The sequence below is a fragment of the Phyllostomus hastatus genome, unplaced genomic scaffold (assembly GCF_019186645.2).
Source record: "Phyllostomus hastatus isolate PE091 unplaced genomic scaffold, TTU_PhHast_1.1 phas_scaffold_501, whole genome shotgun sequence".
Classification (NCBI taxonomy): Eukaryota; Metazoa; Chordata; class Mammalia; order Chiroptera; family Phyllostomidae; genus Phyllostomus; species Phyllostomus hastatus.
Genome location: NW_025334033.1, coordinates 21,333,831 through 21,354,976, shown reverse-complemented (window position 1 = coordinate 21,354,976; position 21,146 = coordinate 21,333,831). Strand labels below are relative to the sequence as shown.

At 38.7% G+C, this 21,146-nt stretch overlaps 1 pseudogene; it reads left to right on the top strand.

Moving 5' to 3' along the window:
- The first annotated feature begins 3,960 nt into the window (after window positions 1-3,960).
- Window positions 3,961-15,268, top strand: LOC123808767 (annotated as a pseudogene).
- The last annotated feature ends 5,878 nt before the right edge of the window (window positions 15,269-21,146 follow it).

The window sequence follows — 21,146 nt, the reverse complement described above, 5'->3', positions numbered from 1 at the left end:
GCATTTCTTACATAACAGAACACAAGAAATACCCATTTTTGAAGACACTAATTTTTACTTCATTAGTTTATTGCTTTATTTCCTTCTTCAATTTACCTGTCCCCCCACAGCATGCAATGTGCAGAAGTTGGTAGGTAAATTCTAAGCCAGCATAATGCTTGACCAGATGTCAGTCCCTTTTCTTTTGATAGTTTCTACAGTATTTTCTGCAAATGTTTCTACTGCGATATAATCTATCTTCCTTTTTTTGTTTCCTCCATTTCTTTCTTTTTTGAAAAAAAAAGAGCCTAATCACATAACCCAATATGGATCTAAAAATCCTTAGTTCAGCAACTTCTAATCTGCTACTGAATTCTTCCCAGACCCATGATTTAACATCTGTGTTCAATATTCTAATCTAGAGAGGAATGAAGCTCAGCTTGACTTGCTTCTTTCAACCTGGGAGAGCAACTAAAGAAAAAAAAGAAGAAGAATTGGACTTGTCAGCTTTCTGATTTAAGATCTTTATAATATAGCTTCATTATTTTGACATGAATTCCCTGGATATTGGACTCACTCATATTCAAATTTAAGAGCAAAAGCATCCCAGAGACAAATACAAATTACTGGTGATTACTCAACCTCTGCTTCTCCCAATACAGACAATTGAGTTGATAATATATTTTACACAGTGAAAAGCAGCTAACAATTAGCTTTTTATATAACATTGAGATATTATACTCCACAGAGGTAGAGTACAGACTTGTTAATAATCCTTTTTAATGTTATATTTAAAATAACTTTAAAATTGGGTCATAATGAGTGATTCTTAAAAAATCCCCAGCTAATGTTAATGCCCCCACTTTAAATAATGCTAAAACACAATGGCTTCATCTTGAAAATTTGACAAGCAGATTGATACTAATTAAAGCAACGTGTGCAATTTTCCTAGGGCTCTAAAACAAAATGGGATTTGAAATTCAGTTACAAACTAGAATGACTGTCACAAAATTAGATAATTAGAAGATTTTAAAAGAAGCACACATGTAATACAGTAGAGAACAGGTAAATCTACAAGGTATTATATGAAACATAATTTATGTGAATGTTTACAAGGTTATAATACCTAACTGCACTTAGCAGTGATGATGATTGCATGAGCTTGACCTTGAGATGTACTGGGGCCTGAATCCCAGATGGTACAGGAAGAGGAACTGATCCTGAGTTGGGTCACTGGGGCAACAAGCTAGTGTTCAAATGGCAAATTTACCACTGATTCTGACTGTCATTGAAATTTAGTCCATTCCAGTGGCCAAAGGTATAAAGACTAGAAAATAATGAAGTAAGGAGAGGCGGCGATTTTAAATTTCAGGAGCATAGGTCTAACAAAGCTTTGGGTTTATGAACAACAGGATTCAGACCCTCAATTCACATGAATTTGGCTCAGTGCTCCTGTTCCAAAGGAGAAGTTTGAATTCCGAGCAGTTGACTGAGAGAGAAATATGCTCAAATGGCCTGGGATTACACAGAGGGATGAACAGAGTCTGTGGCTTTGCAGCATTTGAGAAGCTGGGGCTCTACCCAGGCACACAAAATCTAGGCCTAAAGTGGTAAGACTAATCCAACAGTCCAGTAGCTCTTGTTTGACTCTGATGAAATATTCCTTCTTAGGTACAAAGATAAAAGCAATCTCCTTAAGATGGTCAGGACACTGGTGAGGTCAGATATTATTGCCTTCAAAAGAAGAGGGCCAGAGAAGACTGACACCTATGAGTTCAGTCTTCAAGAAGTTATTCATGATATAGGAAGAAGTAAGGACCAGAAAAGAAATGGTTTGTACTTAGATACATTCAAAAGATGGTGCTGCTTAACTGGTATATCCTGTCAGGACACCAGAGTGGTCCTCCTTAAGGATACTTGGTGAGTTAATTTTTTAAACCCAAACTGTTTTGAGAGCCAATATTAATAATAGCTACATTTACTAAGCACCTCTATTGGACCAAGTACTTTCCATAAATTATCGACAATGTTCTCATCAACCTACAAGGTACTTAGATTTGTAGCTGTTTTACAGGTAGGGAAACAAAGACTCAGAGAGATACAGTAAATGGTCCCTAGGCCATTGTGAAGTGGTGTCTCTGCTAATAAACTGCCAGACTGGGTCTACTTCCAGTCAAGCAGCTGAGAAGAAATAAACTTACATTATAGAATAAAATAAATACAGTTTATCAGCAGTTACCTTAAGCTAAACATTTATTTGTATATATATTTAAACTTACTTTAATAGACATGTGTATACATATACATACACATTATATATATATGAAAATAAAATACAGGCCTCAGTACTGCGATGTTCTAATGTTCACTGGTGCTTTCTCATTTGGATATTAGTGAAATCTTTGGGTAATGGCTACCTTGTTCAGTCTCTGCCTTGGTTTCTTAGTATCCAGCCTTATACTCCCCCAACTAGTTTATACTTAATCCTAAGTAAAATAGAACTTGTGTTTAAATTCTACTGGTATTCAAATTTCAGCCTACATTTCCTCCCTGTCTTTGGGGCAGTCCTATGGAAGTTCCTTCCAGCTACTTTTAAGTATCTGACTTCAACTAATACTGAATAACAGGAAAAGCTAAGGAATGAGGTATTATTGTGTAAAGTAATAAAAAATTAGATGAAAATAACCATAGACTCTTTAAAATTACAAAGAAGATGCTATGCATGTCATACTACATCTATTTACAAAGAAGCTTCATTACAAAGGAACATTTATAAAATCTACTGTTAATTAGAAACTCTGTTTCCAGAGAGAAAAATAATATGGGAGTTGTAATAAGTAAATATGTGCATCACATAAAGAAGGCTGCAATACTAAGGTACCACTGCTTTGTAAATAAAATAATGTCAGATGTATCAGTAAAGAAAAAACATATATGGGGCATCTGAAGGGAGGAGGAAGGTCAAAATTAGGGATATAAGAGGAGTGTCTCTCTTTGATGCACAAAAAAAGAAGAAAGGAAACGCAGAAGCATTAGCAATAAGCTGAATGATGAAGCAGACTTTTGTTAGGGCAGGTCAGATTCCGCCCAGGTCCTAGAAAATGCTGTTGAAAATTAAACATCTTTTTGTCAGCCTATTCCACCAGGTCCCCTCACTCCCAATTCCAATAAAATGTACTGGCAGGATGCCCTCTACTCACCTGGCCACAGTGATGGCTCCAGAGGTGGAGATGAGACCCAAGCCAGGTTTGAGAGTTCTGCCAATTGTATAATGAAGAGGAACAGTGTCACACAAGACTGTCTTCACTTATGACACCAGCTGTAAATTTGAGATAGCCACTTAACAGTTGGGGCCAGTCATACCACTGCTTTGCCCCAGCATAGATGTCAGTCCAGGTAACATTCCACAAGGGATGCTCGCTGTTTCACTGGTTCTGAAGCGAAGTCCAATTTGAGACAGAAGCAGGAGAGATGCACCGTGGGACACCAGTAGATGTGCTAAGGATGATTTCAGTGCAGACCTAGCATGCTGATTGGTTAGCCACTGAGGCTTAGGTATGAGTCCAGTCCACTGAAGTATTATTCTGTACCCTGAGGGCAAAAAGACAGAGCAGTTATAGGCATCAGTAAGGGCAAGTCATGGCATCAGGCAATATACAAGCAAGCTTCTGCTCAGCTGAAAAGACATTGGCTGGCACAGGGGTCTTCCTAGGAGTGGATACCACACCTTTCATGCCTCAACTGGGGGTTCAGCATCCACTTGTAACAACAGTGGAGAACTCATGATGGGCCATAGGGAAATTACAAAGGTGCCACAAAGAAGCATTCTGTGGTCTGCTGGCCCTGGATATGACATGTTTGAGACTGGGGGCCATGCCCCAATCATCCAGGTCACTATTTGCAAGTTTCTCTCCACCCCTTGGCCCCAAGGGGCAACAAGACCCACCCAATGCATGTAAGGGGTTTTCATTTCCCAAGAACATGTCCAAGTGGCTGTTTGCCCTTGCTCCAGACCCTCTGGAGCAAGCAAGAGAATATACCCCTGTTTTCCCAAGCCTGGTTTCCGCAAAACATCCTAATCTGTACCTGGAACTGCAGTCTGGTGAAACAAGGCCTCTACTGGGCCTGGGCACTCCCCTCTGACTCCTCTCATTTAGAGTCTGGAGGACAGCCCATAAGCATTTCGTCCAACCCTTGAGCATAGGGGTGGCAGCTGCAGCTCACAGGCCCTACTTTAAGAGACCATTTATTACTCAATAATTGTAGCAGCTTGGGGATGATAGGTCACATGAAATTTCCAGTCAATCTGCAAGTCTTAAGCCCACTGTTGTACCAAGGCCCCAGTAAAATATACCCCCGATCACTTTTTTTCATCATAACCATGCAGTCTTTTTAATGATTACAAAACTGTATCTATTTGTTTCTCTTTTTTAAGTTATTTTGTTGTTCAAGTACAGTTGTCTGTATTGACCCCCACAACTCCCCCTCCCACCAGCCATCCCCACCTTCCCCACTGCTGCCACTCCCCCTTGGTTTTGTCCATGTGTCCTTTATAGTTGTTCCTGAAAACCCTTCCCACCTCCCCTCTGGTTACTGACAGGTTGTTCTTAATTTCAATGTCTCTGGTTATATTTTGCTTGCTTGTTTGTTTTGTTGATTAGGTTCCACTTAAAGGTGAGCTCATATGGTATTTGTCCCTTGCTGCCTGGTTTATTTTACTTAGCATAATGCTCTCCAGTTCCATCCATGCTGTCAAAAAGGGTAGGAGCTCCTTTTTTCTTTCTGCTACTCAGTAATCCATTATGTAAATGTATCATAGAATGAAAAGAGAACCAACTATATGGGAAAACATATCTGCCAATGAAACCTCAGACAAGGGTTTGATCTCCAAAATATATAAAGAACTCACATGATTCCACTACAGGAAGACAAACAACTCAATTTAAAAATGGGTGAAAGACTTGAACAGACACTTTTCCAAGGAGGACATACAGAGGGCCCACAGACATAAAAAGATGCTCAGCTTCACTAGCCATCAGAGAGATGCAAGTTAAAACCACAATGAGATACCACTTCACACTGGTGAGAATGCCCATCATAAACAAATCAACAAACAACAAGTTTTGGAGAGGTTGTGGAGAAAAGGGAACCTGAGTTCCAGCCAAGATGGAGGAGTAGGTAGAAATCCTTTGCTTCCTCACACAACCAAAAGGAGTATAACAACCAATCTAAAATCAATAAACAACTAGAAGCACCAGAAAATCAAACTGCATGGAACTCCAACAACCAAGGAATTAAAGAAAAAATCAACCAGAACAACCATACTGGTAAAACAGCAGACCATACAGGCTGACTCAGAAAAACTGAGGTGAGATGGTAGACCGGGAAGGCGGGGCTGACTTAAGGGGAAACTGAGACTCAGAGGTGGTTGTGGACTACAGCTGTTGCTGTGGTGGGAGAAACTCCCAGTCTCAAATGAGAGTCCACTGGAAAGTGTGCTAGAGATGAGCAGGGAAGCTGCATTGTTCCCTCTATGGCCCCTTCCCTACAGAAAGTGCCACAGCACAGCAAGGAGGGTCACCCTGACCCAATGAATACCTAAGGCTCCACTGCCTGACAACTTATCAGGTGTTTCAAGACAAAGAAATGGGGCCCAAATGAAAGAACAGAGCAAAACTCCAGAAGAGAACTAAGCAATGAGAAGACAGCCAACCTATCTGATGGAGAATTTAAAGGCCTGGTAATCAAAATGCTCACAGATCTGATTGAGCTTGGTTGAAAAATGAAAAAACAAATGAAATAAAGGAAATGAAATAAATGAAATAAAAACAAAATGAAATAAAACAAATGATATAAAGCAAATTATTCAAGGAACCAACAGTGACAGAAAGGAAACCAGGGCTCAACACAACAATTCAAAACAAGGAAAAAATAAACATCCAACTGAAACAAAATGAAGAAACAAGAATTCAAAAAAGTGAAGAGAGTCTTACAAACCTCTGGGAAAACCTGAAACATTCCAACATCTGAATTATAAGGGTGCTAGAAGGAGAAGAACAACAGCAAGAAATTGAAAACTTATTTGAACAAATAATGAAGGAAAACTTCCCCAATCTGGGGAAGGAAATAGACTTCCAGGAAGTCCAGGAGGCTCAGAGAGTCCCAAAGAAATTAGACCCAAGGAGGAACACACCAGGACACATCATAATTAAGTTATCCAACATTAAAGATAAGGAGAGAATCTTAAAGGCAGAAAGAGGAAAGGAGAGAGTTACCTACAAAGGAGTTCCCATAAAGCTATCAGCTGATTCCTCAAAAGAAACCTTACAGGCAAGAAGAGGATGGAAAGAAGTATTGGAAGTCATGAAAGGCAAGGACCTACATCCAAGATTACTCTCTCCAGCAAAGCTACCATTTAGAATGGAAGGGCAAATAAAGTGCTTCCCAAGTGAGGTCAAGTTCAAGGAGTTCATCATCACTGAACCGTTAGTATATGGAATGTTAAAGGGACTTTATCTAAGAAATAGAAGATCAAAAACTATGGACAGTAAAACAACAACAAACTCATAACTATCAACAACTGAACCTAAAAAACAAAAACAAATACTAAGCAAACAATTAGAACAGGAACAGAACCACAGAAATGGAGATTGCATGGAGGGTTATCAGTGGGGAAGGGGAGGAGGAGAATGGGGGGGAATGTTACAAGGACTAAGAAGCATAATTGGTAGGTATAAAATAGACATGAGGAGGTTAAGAATGGTATAGGAAATGGAGAAGCCAAAGAACTTATATGTACAACCCATGGACATGAACTAAGTGGGGGGAATGCTGGAGGATGGAAGGTGCAGGTTGGAAGGGGGATAAAGGGGAGAAAAAAATGGGACAACTGTAATAGTATAATCAATAAAATATACTTTTAAAAAAGAGTAAATAGTAAGTCAAACATAAGTAAAACTCTTAGCTAAATAACACTTAGACAAAGCCATTAATGATTTGGTGTTATATTAAAAAGCTATGGACTCACCTTGTTGCCTTATTTTCAAATATCACAACATATTTCTTAACAGAAATATATTGGGCAAACAGCTCAGCAATATTAAGTTTGTGTACAAAGTAGAAGATGTGGTAAGACTATAAGGATTGAGAGAGAATTTGCAGACATTTTTTCCACTATGATTCTTGCTAACAACTGTAGCTGGCTTTGTGGGAAGAAACTTTGGTGTCCAGGAAATGAAAGGTGTTATTTATTTTATTGTTAAACCTTCACATTTTGTAAGCCTTGAAAAATATATGTGTTTTCATGAAGGAATAATTTTACCAAAGGGAAAACCCTCCTCCTATCTTCTGAACATTCTACTCAATTGCAAAGAATGGAGGGGTAATGGTAGATGTAATGTCTGTGCATAAGGAATAAATTACATGAGCCAAGTAAAATAATGTGTGGATGTGGTTGCTACAAATAAAGGCAAGCTTATGCCTATTCTATCCATTTTCAAACAGATTTATAAGACAAGGAAACCTCATCCACAACAAAGACACAAAAGAACATAACTCCAACAAGATATCTTTTAATTTCAGAGAATAGATGTCCTGAAGAAAGTTATCTGAAGAGGGACATAACAGAATCATTGGAGCTGGGAATAATTTCCATGTCTTTCAGTCCCTGGCTGAATCATTTAAATTCTCAACCCAGATTTCATGCCTAAGAGTGAGCATTGATTAGAAAAACCATTGTTATTTCAAAGACAGATGTATAACTAATGCCTTGTATATATACCTACTAAAGTAACTTCAACCAAAGATTTATGTTGGGTCATGAGCAAGTGAATTAAACAGGAAACCTAAGCATAGTTGGCCTTTATAGCTGATTCAGGGGGAGTTAATGAGTTCAAGATTCTTCCTTTTGAATTCAGATGTACTCCAGAGTCTTTTAAATTATTGGTAAGAAAGTTATTGTGTGTCATAGAAACCTTGTATTGAGAGGCTGAATGCCTACTATCACTATTGTTACTTACTATCACATTGGAAGTTTTGCTTAATGAATAAAGATAAGCCAGAAATAAATAAACTTTCATTATTTGCAAATTATATTATTAGACATCACAAAATTTCATTAGAATTTCCAAAAATCATTAGAGTTAATATTGGATTGGCCAAAAAGTTCATTTGTCTTTTTCTGTAAGATGGCTTTAGTAGCACTTAGTTGTCTTTAATTTCATTTGAAACAATTTGTTAGAGTGTACTGTGAGAGCTGTCATATCACCATGCATTTAAAAAAAATCAAAATTGGTGAATTTTGTGCAGTCATTTTAATATTGAAGATGGAAGAAAATATACAACATTTTGACATGTTACGCTTATTATTTCAACACAGGTTAAAACACAAATGAAATGCAAAAAAATATTTGTGCGGTGTATGGAGAGGTTGCTGTGACTGATTGAATGTGTCAAAAGTGGTTTGCAAAGTTTCGTACTGGAGATTTCTCATTGGACAATGCTCCATGGTCAGGTAGACCAGTTCAAGTTGATACTGATCAACTTGAGACATTAATTGAGAACAATCACCATTATACCATGTGGGAGATAGCCAATATATTTAAAAATATTCAAACCAATGTTATTGGTGAAAATAAAAAAATATGTCTTTTATTTTACAGAAAAAAATAAATGTACTTTTTTTTGCTAACTCAATATGATGTCATTAAAGGAATGGATATAAGAAAATTGTGTATAGGAATGTTTGCAGTACAAAATACCACAAACTAATACCTGAAAGGTGGCTAAGAGTTACCAAGATGAAGGGGAGCAGAAGGAAGACGGAAGCAGATGAAGGTGTTGTTTCTATTCAAAGGAAATTCCTATGCTGGATCTAGGGACAAAGGAAGCACCTGATGTTTTAAGAAGTAAAGGAAGTTCAAGATGCTTGTGTGTGTAGGAGTTGATGCAATTCCAGACAACAATTCAATGGGATATTTTGGACTTCACTAGTTATCTTAAAGATTTTTTTTCTGGAAAAGGAGTATACTATTATAATGAAAATTAAAGGTAAAAAAGAGTTTGGGAACTGAATATGTAGTTTGAACCAATTTCTGTAAAAATTGGGGATAGAGAAATAGACATTATATAAATATATGTACAAACAACTAAAAAGATGTCATCAATGGATCCAGAGGAGCAGAACTGAAGTTTTGAAGGGGACACTGGGGATAGGGTGAGGGAGGGGGTCTTTTCTGTTTGCTTTATATCTTTAGGTATCATTTGCATTATTTCCTTTTTTAAGTATATTTTATTGATTATACTATTACAGTTGTCCCATTTTTTCTACCCTTTATCTCCCTGTACCCCACACCTCCCACCCTCCAGCATTCCCCCTACTTAGTTCATGTCCATGGGTTGTACATATAAGTTCTTTGGCTTCTCCATTTCCTATACCATTCTTAACCTCCTCATGTCTATTTTATACCTACCAATTATGCTTCTTAGTCCTTGTAACATTCCCCCCATTCTCCTCCTCCCCTTCCCCACTGATAACCCTCCATGCAATCTCCATTTCTGTGGTTCTGTTCCTGTTCTAATTGTTTGCTTAGTATTTGTTTTTGTTTTTTAGGTTCAGTTGTTGATAGTTATGAGTTTGTTGTTGTTTTACTGTCCATAGTTTTTGATCTTCTATTTCTTAGATAAAGTCCCTTTAACATTCCATATACTAACGGTTCAGTGATGATGAACTCCTTGAACTTGACCTCACTTGGGAAGCACTTTATTTGCCCTTCCATTCTAAATGGTAGCTTTGCTGGAGAGAGTAATCTTGGATGTAGGTCCTTGCCTTTCATGACTTCCAATACTTCTTTCCATCCTCTTCTTGCCTGTAAGGTTTCTTTTGAGGAATCAGCTGATAGCTTTATGGGAACTCCTTTGTAGGTAACTCTCTCCTTTCCTCTTTCTGCCTTTAAGATTCTCTCCTTATCTTTAATGTTGGATAACTTAATTATGATGTGTCCTGGTGTGTTCCTCCTTGGGTCTAATTTCTTTGGGACTCTCTGAGCCTCCTGGACTTCCTGGAAGTCTATTTCCTTCCCCAGATTGGGGAAGTTTTCCTTCATTATTTGTTCAAATAAGTTTTCAATTTCTTGCTGTTGTTCTTCTCTGGCACTTCTATAATTCAAATGTTGGAGCTCTTAAGGTTGTCCTTAATTTCATTAAGCCTCTTGTTTCCTCATTCTGTTACAATTGGATGTTTATTTCTTCCTTTTGTTTTGAATTGTTGTGTTGAGTCCCAGTTTCCTTCTCTTCACTGTTGGTTCTCTGTATAGTTTCATTTATTTCACTTTGTATAGCCCTTATTTCTTCCTTCATTTTGCAATCAAGCTCAATCAGTTCTGAGTATCCTGAGTACCAGTTTTTGAACTCTGCATCTGATAGGTTGTCTACCTCCTTGTCACTTAGCTCTTTTTCTGGACTTTTGATCTGTTCCTTCATTTGGGCTGTATTTCTTTGTCTTGGTGCACCTGTTATGTTGTAAGGGGGCAGAACCTTAGGTATTGGCCAGGGCTAGGCAACCCTCTTTGCTGTGTTGTGGTGCTGTCTGTGAGGGAGGGGTCCCAGAGGGAACAATGCCACTCACCCACTCCCTCTAGTGCCACTTTCAAAGTCTCCTGTGAGACTGGGAGTTTCTCCTGCCTTTGAAATCCCACCATATTCTATAGCTAGAGGTTTTGAGTGTTTAGTTTCCTGGTCTGCCAGCCCCGCTTTACCCCCGGGTCAGCCAACTTGCTTCAGGTCCTCTCAGCCCAGCTGCCTGTCTCCACCCCTCCTCCCAGTCTGGATCAATGTTTCTTTAACTCCTTAGTTGTTGGAGTTCCATGCAGTGTCATTCTCTGGCAGTTCTGTTTTTATATTGTCTTTAAATTGGTTGTTGTCCTTCTTCTGGTTGTGCGAGGAAACAAACTGTTTCTACCTATGCATCCATCTTGGCTGGAACTTGCCCAAACCTGTTTGACTTATCATTTGCTGTTGATGTGCTTGCTTCAGCAGCACATATACTGTTTACTCTTGATTAGGGGCTAGAGTCTGTGAAATTTGATTTTAATATAGATTTCTCTCTATAAGTAAAGGTAAACCCAATAGTATGGTTATGTCTGTTACTGGTAAGTGTGTACACAGGTTCTTTTCCTTAAATGTGTGTGTGTGTGTGTGTGTGTGTGTGTGTGGTAGAATTCAGTAGGTTGCATCAGGCCAATGTTCTAAATGAAACAATTATAAAAAATGGATAAATGACAATGATACATTTTGAAGCATCAGGGTGATGTGGAAACACAAAGGACTGGATAATATTCCAGAGAGAGAGAACCCTTTATAATAGGCTTATGCTTGCAAACAGTTTCCTTCCCTGAGGAAACTGACTAATTCTGGGCTTGGATTAAGGATTGGACTTGGTGCTGATAAAGGAACTAATGTGGGTGAAAGAAAACCAGTGGTTCTTTGGGTAATTGCAGAGGCTGGCATGACAGATTGGAAATTTGAGGATCCCATACAAATACTAATCAAAAGAAAGCTAGATGGAGTGGCAATATTACATCAGAAAAGTGGACTTCAGAACAAAAATATTTCCTGGGGTAAAGTAGGAATTTACATGATGATGAAAGGATTGATTCATCAGAATACACAAAAAATGCTAAGTGCCCTTATATGAACAACAAATTTTCAAAATACACAAAATAAAATCTGATAGAATTTAAAAAATATAGACAAATCCAAAATTCTGGTTGATAATTTCAACATTTTTCTGTGATCAATAAAAGAATTGAACTAAAAAATCAATAAGGAATTGGAAGACCTGAACAACATTGTCAACAAATTTTACTTCATTAATGTTCATAAAACACTCCACTGCCCACAGCAGATGAGTCACTGTTACAAGAAAATATGAAACATTCACCAAGATGGATAATATTCTGGGCCATAAAACAACAGCACATTGAAAAGAATTAAAGGCATACAAAGTATGGTTTCTGGTCATAACAGAATTAAAGCACATAGAAAGATTTTTCAAAAAAATCATGTATTTTGTAATTAATTGAAAAAACTCCTCTAAATAACCAATGGATCACAGGTGATATTGCAAAGAAAATTAGAAAATATTGGGAATTAAATGGAAGTGAAAGTATGATATATTAAAACTATTGAGGGCCATTAGGACCAAGGGGGTGGCAAGGTTCATTTTCAGTAGTCCTCCAGACCAAGCAGTTCTGCCTGGTGCCAGCAAAGGAAGGTGTGCACTGGGCCTTTTCCTGTGGCACTTGGCTGCCAATGGCTGCGGGCATTATGATAGATTCAGCCTTAGGAGAAGGAGTACACTGGCCAGTTCTTCTGCTTGAGATGCTAAGACAGCCATGGCTGGTCATCTGATAAGTAAATTAGTTGCAGAAAATGGAATATCCCTTGGAATAATATACCTTTGCAAATAATTGCAAAAGGAAAACCAGTTCTTAAAATAGTTTTATTGAATCCTTACCTCAATTTCAACTTAAACATCTCTCATCAAGGGGGCTGTGTTTTGCTTGCTGCTGAACCTGAACTACAAATTAGGATTGATAGAATGGAAACTAGTTTTCCATGTCATAGTTCAATTTTAGAATTCTTTCATATTCTGAAAAAGTTTACCAAAAAAGAATAAAAAACAATCAGAAGCATTAAGGATAAACAGACTCAGCTGGGTGTGTTTTATAGGAGTTGAGTACTGAAACAAAGCTTTATAAAAGCCATAAGTGTTGGACCAGGATTTAAACTGCAACAACTTTGAATTTAATATATTCCCATTAAACCTGCAGGTAGGCCATGTTTATAAAGAAACACATTTGTTTCTGGATAGAGAAGAAGAAATGGGTATTTGAGGAAAGCAAAATAGAAGAGCACCATTTTGTTGAAGTAGCTCTTTGGAAACCCAGTGGACCTAGACATCAGGATGCTTCATCTCAAGACGATTCTAAACCATCCAAGAAGCAGTTTACTATTCTTACCTACAATGACTTAATATCATCTGTTCCTATTGTACTGGGGGGATCTGGCCAGATGGCAGAGCAGAGCAGAGGGATGCCCTGTGGGGGGGCTCCACCCACAGGGCCTCCCACCTTGGCCACCACAGATGAGAATAAGTCTATCAAGACATGATCTGCTTGGGGAGGAAAGGTGGTGGATCTCTCTAAGGAGAAGCGCCAAGAGCCTTTTCCTCAATGGGCTTTTATTGGGTTCAGTTTGCACAGGTATACAGGTAAAGCTCATCAATCATTGTCAGGCAGTAAGGATCAAACAATAGATAACACTGAAAGAACTATGAGGGCTTATTCTGAGTCAGGGGCAGTTAGCTAAAGGGCTATAAAACATTGGGAAATGAACCCATTTCCTGCTGGGACCCTTATCAGAAAAGTGAGAGCATTCTTAGCAAAGCAGGTTTCACACGATTTTGTGTATTCTTTCTTAAGCCTGATCGCCCCGGGGAACCCACCTTTCCCAGCACAGGGCCTCACCCACCTCTGGCATTGTTCCAAGGTTAAGTCAGGCAGGAGAAGTAAGGCAGTCAAGAGATTAGACTTCTTGCAGACAGAATGAGGACGCAGGCTATGTTAAAGTCAAGGGGTGAGGGTCCATCACCCCCTTTTGCTATAGCCTCCCAAGTCCTTCCCTGAGGGCCCTCTCATGACCATGCCTGTCTTAGGTCATCCCTCCCTTGAGGAATCTTACCCATCATTGACTAACTGGTCATGCACTGGGGGCCAGGTAGGGTGAAGTAAAGTAGGCAGAGGTGGTGCTCCTGCCAGGGAGATAAGCTTTGTCTCCTTAGTGGCTTAGGGTCTCAAGGTCTCTCACTCAGCCTTAGCCATGGGGGGTTACAGCTTTTGAAACCAGGCAGGGTGGTTCCCAACAATGCCCAAGGTGACAGGAAAGGCTGCACTCCCTGAAGTGAGGGAGGGGTTTCAGGAAAACTCAGAGCAGTGGATCGGAGCCAAAGCTGGCGTGTGACTCCATACCCCCAGGTGAGGGTAAAAAAACAGTACATGGCCCCCTGCCCTGGGAAGAGATGCTGTGCCCCTGTGTAAGGCTAAAAACCCTCCTACCCACTCCTTGTTCATGGTGGCAAGAGGAAGTGCAAAAAGGCTGTGCAGGCTGTCCCGCAGTGATGGACTCCAGCCTGGATTGGCTGGCAAGTTGGATGCTCCTTCAGCATGAAGGATTTAGGGGTAGAAGATTTAAATGAAGAGTGTGGAGTCTCAGCCCCTTTTGCATTCCCCTCACTCACCCCATCAGAGGCCAGCTCACAGAGACCACATCCAGCATGCAGGACCTGGCCTCACTAATTGCAGGCTCAGGGATGCTGCAGCTCCAAGCCACATGGCACAGGTTCCGGACCACTCCCATTCTCTCACTTTGAGAACGGCACACAGACACATGGGCTGGAACGTTCACCAGCCTCAGGGTGTGAGCATCCTTGATCACGGGGGTGCATGGATGGACCCCCTTGCATGACCAGCTGTAGTGATCTGGCAGCATGCCCTGGCCCCAGGAGAGGGAAGCTGCTATGGAGAGGCAATGGAGATGCTGGCCCCATAAGTGTGCACTCCAGAAAGAAAGGGAGCCTGCAGCTGGAGAACCAGAGACCCCTTCACATAACAGCCTTGGGCTCTGGAGGACAGATAAGAATGGAGCAGCGTGCCTGGACACTGACTCTGTTTCTGGGGATGGCTGGCTTCTTTCTGTGTTTTGTGGAAATTGGTCTGGAACTGGGGATCCTCAGCTCTCCAAACTTGGGCAACATTTTAATAAAGGCCACACCAATTTGTGTTATAGTATTTTGCAGTGCATAATACACACTTTTTTGCCCAAATTTTTGAGGGGAAAACAAGAATGTGCATTATGCATGGGCAGTACTAATTCTGTATCTATAGAAATGTTTTTAATTCTTTTATGTGTTAAAAGTGTAACTCTAGAAAGCAATAACAATATCCATACCCTGGAATATGATTATTGGTTTTGTTTTTAAATATAGATAAATAAATAATTGAATTAAAAAATTAAAATGATAGATTTTTTCCCTGAAAGTTTGGGACAAAAACATGCATGTGCCATATGCACGGGAACACGTTATCCATGACACAGCACAGTATGTTTGTGTTTGGCAGCAGGAGGCTGCATCCCCCTTTGTTTGGGAAGGCTGTGACTCCTTAGGATCCTTCATTTGGGGGCCTTTCGTTTCACAGAAGAAATTATAATACAAAATAGTACAAAGTCATGATATGATAAGTGACAAAGAGAAATGGAAACTGTTTGTAATACTCTGTATATTCTCTAGAAAATAAATGCCTGGTACTATCAAATTTTATTCCATGAAACAGTTTGAAAAGAAAAAAACAATTTTTCCTATTTAAAAAGCATACTCCCAATTCAATATAGCTTAGTAGAATGTGGTTACCTTTTCTTCCTCCCAACAATTACACTGAATTAGCAGAAAAAATAGAAAAAGGTGGTAGAATCTTAAGTGATACAGGCAGACTTCATTTTATTCCACTTTGCTTTACTATGGTTCAAGTGTATTGCACTTCACAGGTTGTGCGTTTCACCAGCAAAAATACTATGACTAACTTTATTACGGTAGTCTACAACTGAACCTGCAATATTTCTGCAGCATGCCTGTACATGCTTATTTGGATAGAATACAGAAAATGCAAATGTGCAAAAAGGAAACATTTAAATTTTTGTCTTTTGGAAATAACTATATCAGAGATAACTATTTCTAAAACCTTTTTCTTGGCAAATGAATTCATATAATATACTTAATTTTTAATAAAAAATGAGAACATGCTATTTTGTAACTTTTTTCTCTTAACTGCATATCTATGTTCATAAATAATTCTGTGGCAAAACATTTACTGGCTCTAAAGTATTCTATTGTATGGCTAATATCAGGTAAGAGCTTTTGACCAGAGGTAACAGTGTCCAAATATAATTGACTAAAGTAACCAAGGACACCAATTATCTCATATAACACACAGTTGAGAGGTGTCTTTAAGGATACTTTTTTGCCTCTGCTTCAGTTTGTTTTCCCTTGGTTTGTCTCATGGTCGTGAGAACTGCTGCTATAACTTCTAGCTTCAAATCTTAATAAAATTACATCTGTAAGTCAAGAAAGGCTGCTTTCTTTTCTCACATCGCAGTTTTGTCAGCAAGGAGTACATTTCCCATGAGTTCTCAGAATATTTCCTCTCATTTTCCCTTGACTCAGATCAGATTCCTCAGAAAGCCAATTGTTAGACTCTGTGGGAAGTAGACTCTTGGTAATGAAAAAGCTACAGCTAGGTGGAAGAATGGTTAGAGGGGAAGCTACTGTGTGCCGTAAGGTAGGTGTCCCTCAATTTGCTCATTATTTCCTTTGTTAAACATTTTGATTGTTTACTGTAAGCAGTGGTTCAGTTAATACCCCTGTAACCACATTTTGAGGTTTATGCTTAATTATGTCATTGAGAAAGTTTCTGGAAGTGGAATGTTTGGTTCAAAGGGATTAAACTTCCTTAGAGCTTTGATAAGTATTACTCTTGAAAAAGTGAATTGCTCCAAAAACAAATGAACAAACAAAAAACCCCCACAACAACAAAAAAGAAAAAGCAAATTGCTCTCAAAAAGACTGTGCAACTTACACTTCCAGGTAGTTTTATGTGTATAACCACCCTTTCACCCCCTACCTGCATATTCCCTGCTAAATTATAGATACTACATTTTTTAAAAATTTAATCTTTGCCAATATAAGTGAATAATAGTCCCTTGTTTTTTTAATTTCTATTTCTTTCATTACAATGAGGTTAATATTTCAGTGTTGTTATTAGCTGTTTGTATTCCTTTTTTAATGGGCTGCCAGTTCATTGCCTTTGCCTGGTTTTATTTTAATAAATAGTACTTAATTTAAATTGTAAACATAATACAAAAAAAAATGCCAAGACCATCATATTAATGACAGACTCTATTATATGGCTAGAGTGTGGGCCTTGGGGAGTTAGTCTTGTTATTGTTTAATATAAAGAAATAAAATAATTTTATTTTTTCCATTACTAAAATTGAAAGTTGTATGTGAATTGTATAAAATTAGATACTTTGCTTATTTTTAAAAATGGAATGTTTTGGAGACTTCCAATGAAGATGAAGGCATAGGTAGACATGCTTCCCCTCCTCATGCAACCAAAACAAGAATACAAGAATTACAACTAAGTGTCAAAATAAATAATAACCCAGAACTGTCAGAAAAATCAAATTGTATTGAAGTCCAACAACCAAGGATTTAAAGAAGCCACAATCATCTAGATGTGTAGGAGGGAAGAGGTGAGGAGACAGGGCAAAGAAACAAGGAGACACAGTGTGGTGCAGAGAGGTGGTGGTGGAATGGGCACAGGCATTCACGTGTGGTAGATAAAAATCAGGAGGGATACATTGGAAGTGAGCCATCCCGGGCCTAGGCCAGACTGAAGAGACCAGGGTTCCAGTGCCAGGAAGATAAATCCCAAAAATTTCTGCCTGTAAAAACCAGTGGGGATTAGGGTGGTAGAAGAAATTGCTGGATTTTCAGGAAACTTCATTTAAAGAGCCACCATGGTCTTAAAACATACACAAACCTACCCACTCAGGGATTTAACACCAGAGCAACTGCTGGAAGGGCACCAGCCACACACACAGAGTGGGTGAAGTGACTGGAAAAAGAGTGAGTGTCAGGCAAACCCCCACAAGCCCAGCAGCAGCACAGTCCCCTCTCTGATCCCTCCCCCTACACAGAGCAACAAAACAGTGAAGTGGGTTGCCACACTATGGTGATTACCTAAGGCTCCACCCCACACAATATACAGGTGCCTTTTACAGGGAGTCAAAGCAGCTCTACCAAATACACAAGGACAAACACAGGGAGGCTGCCAAACTGAGAAGACAAAGAAATATGGCCCAAATGAAAGAACAAAATGAAACCCCAGAAAAAGAACTAAACAAAATGGAGATAGCCAACCTATCAGATACAGAGTTCAAAACACAGGTGATCAAGATGCTCAAAGAACCCACTGAGAACAGCAACAACATAAAGGAAGAAATAAAGGTTACACTAAGAAAAATAAATAAAAATCTACAGGGAACCAACAGTGAAGGGAAGGAAGCCGGGATTCAAATTAATGATTTGGAACATAAGGGAAAAAATAAACATTCAACCAGAACAGAAAGAAGAAACAAGGATTTTTTTTTAAATGAGGATAGATAAGAAGACTCTGGGACATCTCCAAATGTGCCAACATCTAAATCATAGGGGTGCCAGAAAGAGAAGAGGAAAAACAAGAAACTGAAGACATATTTGAAAAAATAATGAAAGAAAACTTCCCTAATATGACAAAGAAAATAGACTTACAAGTCCAGGAAGCACAGAGAATCCCAAACAATTTGGACTCAAAGAGGACCACACCAAGACACATCATAGTTAAAATGCCAAAGGTTAAAGATAAAGAGAGAATCTTAAAAGCAGCAAGACAAAATCAGAGAATTACCTACAATAGAGTACCCATAAGACTATCAGGTCGGCTAATTTCTCAAAAGAAACATTGCAAGCAAAAGGGGACTGGCAAGAAGTATTCAATGTGTTGAAAAGCAAGGAATCCAACTTATGTTATTCTACCAGCAAAGCTATCATTTGAACAGTAAATAACAAAAACTCACAACTATCAATAACTAAACTTCAAAAAACTAAGACAAAAACTAAGCAAACAACTAGAACCAGAACAGAATCAGAGAAATAGACTTCACATGGAGGGTTTTCAGTGGGGAGAGGGAGGGGAAGAATGGGGGAGAGAACAAGAACTAAGAAGCATAATTAGTTGGCATAAAATAGATGGGGAGAGGTTAAGAATGGTACAGGAAACAGAGAAGTCAAAGAACTCATATGTACAAACCATGGACATGAAGTAAGGGAGGGGAAGGCTGGAGGGTTGAGGGTGCAGGAAGAAAGGTTAAAGGGGGAAAATTGGAAAAACTGTAATAGCATAATCAATAAAATATACTTCAAAAAAAAAAAAGAAATTTCAAGTCTAGATGCCTTTACTGGCAAATTCTCCCAAACACTTAAGAGAGAAGTAATATGTATCATACACAACCTCTTTTAGTGAATAAAGAGAGAACATTGCTTCCTAATTCATGATTCCTAACTCATTTTATGAGACCAGCATAACACTGATACAAATATATAACAAGAAAATTAGAGAACAATACTTCTTATTAATGGATATATGAATTAGAAAAAATATTAGAAAATCAAATCCAAGGAATATATAAAAGGGATAATACATCATAACCACATTGGCTTATTTTAAGAATAAAATTTTGAAAGTTAATTAATATAATTCACCTCATTAACATATTGAAAGTGAAAAACCATAAGATCACCTCAACGTATGCAAAAAGTCATCCAATTAAAACTAGGAATAGAAGAGAACTTCTTTTTTTATTTTATTTTAATCATTATTCAAATACAGTTTTTTCCTTTTTACTCCCAGTCCAGCCCCCCCACCCCTCCCCACTTCCTTCCCATTACTACCCTCCCCCTAGTTTTTGACCATGTGTCCTTTAAGTTTGTTCCCATGAACCCTTCCCAATGTCCCCTGAAATTCCCTCTACTCTCCTCTGTGGTCACTGTCAGCCTGTCCTCTATTTCAGTGTCTTTGACTATATTTTGCTTGTTTCTTTGTTTTGTTGTTTAGGTTCCTGCTAAAGGTGAGATCATGATATTTGTCATTCACTGCCTGGCTTGTTTCACTTAGCAATGTTTTCCAGTTCCATCCACGCTGTTGCAAAGGGTAGGAGCTCCTTCTTTCTTTCTGCTCATAGAATTCCATTGTGTAAATGTACCATAGTTTTTTGATCCATTCATTTACTGATGGGCATCTTGGTTGCTTCCAGCATCTAGCTATTGGAAATTGTGCTGCTATGAACATTGGGATGCACAGGTTCTTTTGGATTGGTGTTTTAGTATTCTTAGGAGAGAGTCCCAGCAGTGGAATTGCAGGGTCAAAAGGCAGATCCATTTTTAGTTTTCTGAGGAAGTTCCATACTGCTTTCCATAGTGGTTGTACCCGTCTGCGGTCCCACCAACAGTGCACTAGGGACCCCTTTTCTTCACAGCCTCTCCAACACTTGTTGTTTGTTGCTTTGTTTATGATGGCCATTCTGACTGGTGTGAAATGGCATCTCATTGTGGTTTTAATTTGCATCTCTCTGATAGCTAGCGATATTGAACATCGTTTCACGTGTCTTTGGATTTTCTGTATGTCCTCCTTGGAGAAGTGTCTGTTCAAGTCCTTTGCCCACTTTTTAATTGGATTCCTTGTCTTCTTAGAGTGCAGTCCTGTAAGTTCTTTATATATTTTGGAGATTAAACCCTTGTCTGAGGTACCATTGGCAAATATGTTTTCCCATACAGTTGGTTCTCTTTTAATTTTGATACTGTTTTCTTTAGCTGTGCAGAAGCTTTTAATTTTGATGAGGTCCCATTTGTTTATTCTTTCCTTTATGTCCCTTGCTCTAGGGGACACGTCAGTAAAAAAGTGTCTTCGTGAAATATCTGAGATTTTCCTACCTACGTTCTTCTCTAGGACTTTAATGGTGTCACATTTTATATTTAAGTCTTTTATCCACCTTGAATTTATTTTTGTATATGGTGTAAGTTGGTGTTCAAGTTGCATTTTTTTGCACGTGGCTGTCCAGTTCTCCCAACACCATTTGTTGAAGAGGCTATTTTTACTCCATTTTATGTTGCTTCCTCCTTCATCAAATATTAATTGACCATAGAGACTTGGGTTTATTTCTGGGCTCTCATTCTGTTCCACTGGTCCATGTGCCTGTTTTTATGCCAGTACCAGGCTGTTTTGATTATAGTGGCCTTGTAGTATAGTTTAGTGTCGGGTATTGTGATCCCTCCTACTTTACTCTTCTTTCTCAAAATTGCAGCAGCTATTCGGGGTTGTTTATAATTCCATACAAATTTTTGAAGTGTTTGTTCTATGTCTGTGAAATATGCCATTGGTACTTTAATAGGAATTGCATTGAATGTGTAAATTGCTTTGGGTAGTATGGACATTTTGATGATACTAATTCTTCCAATC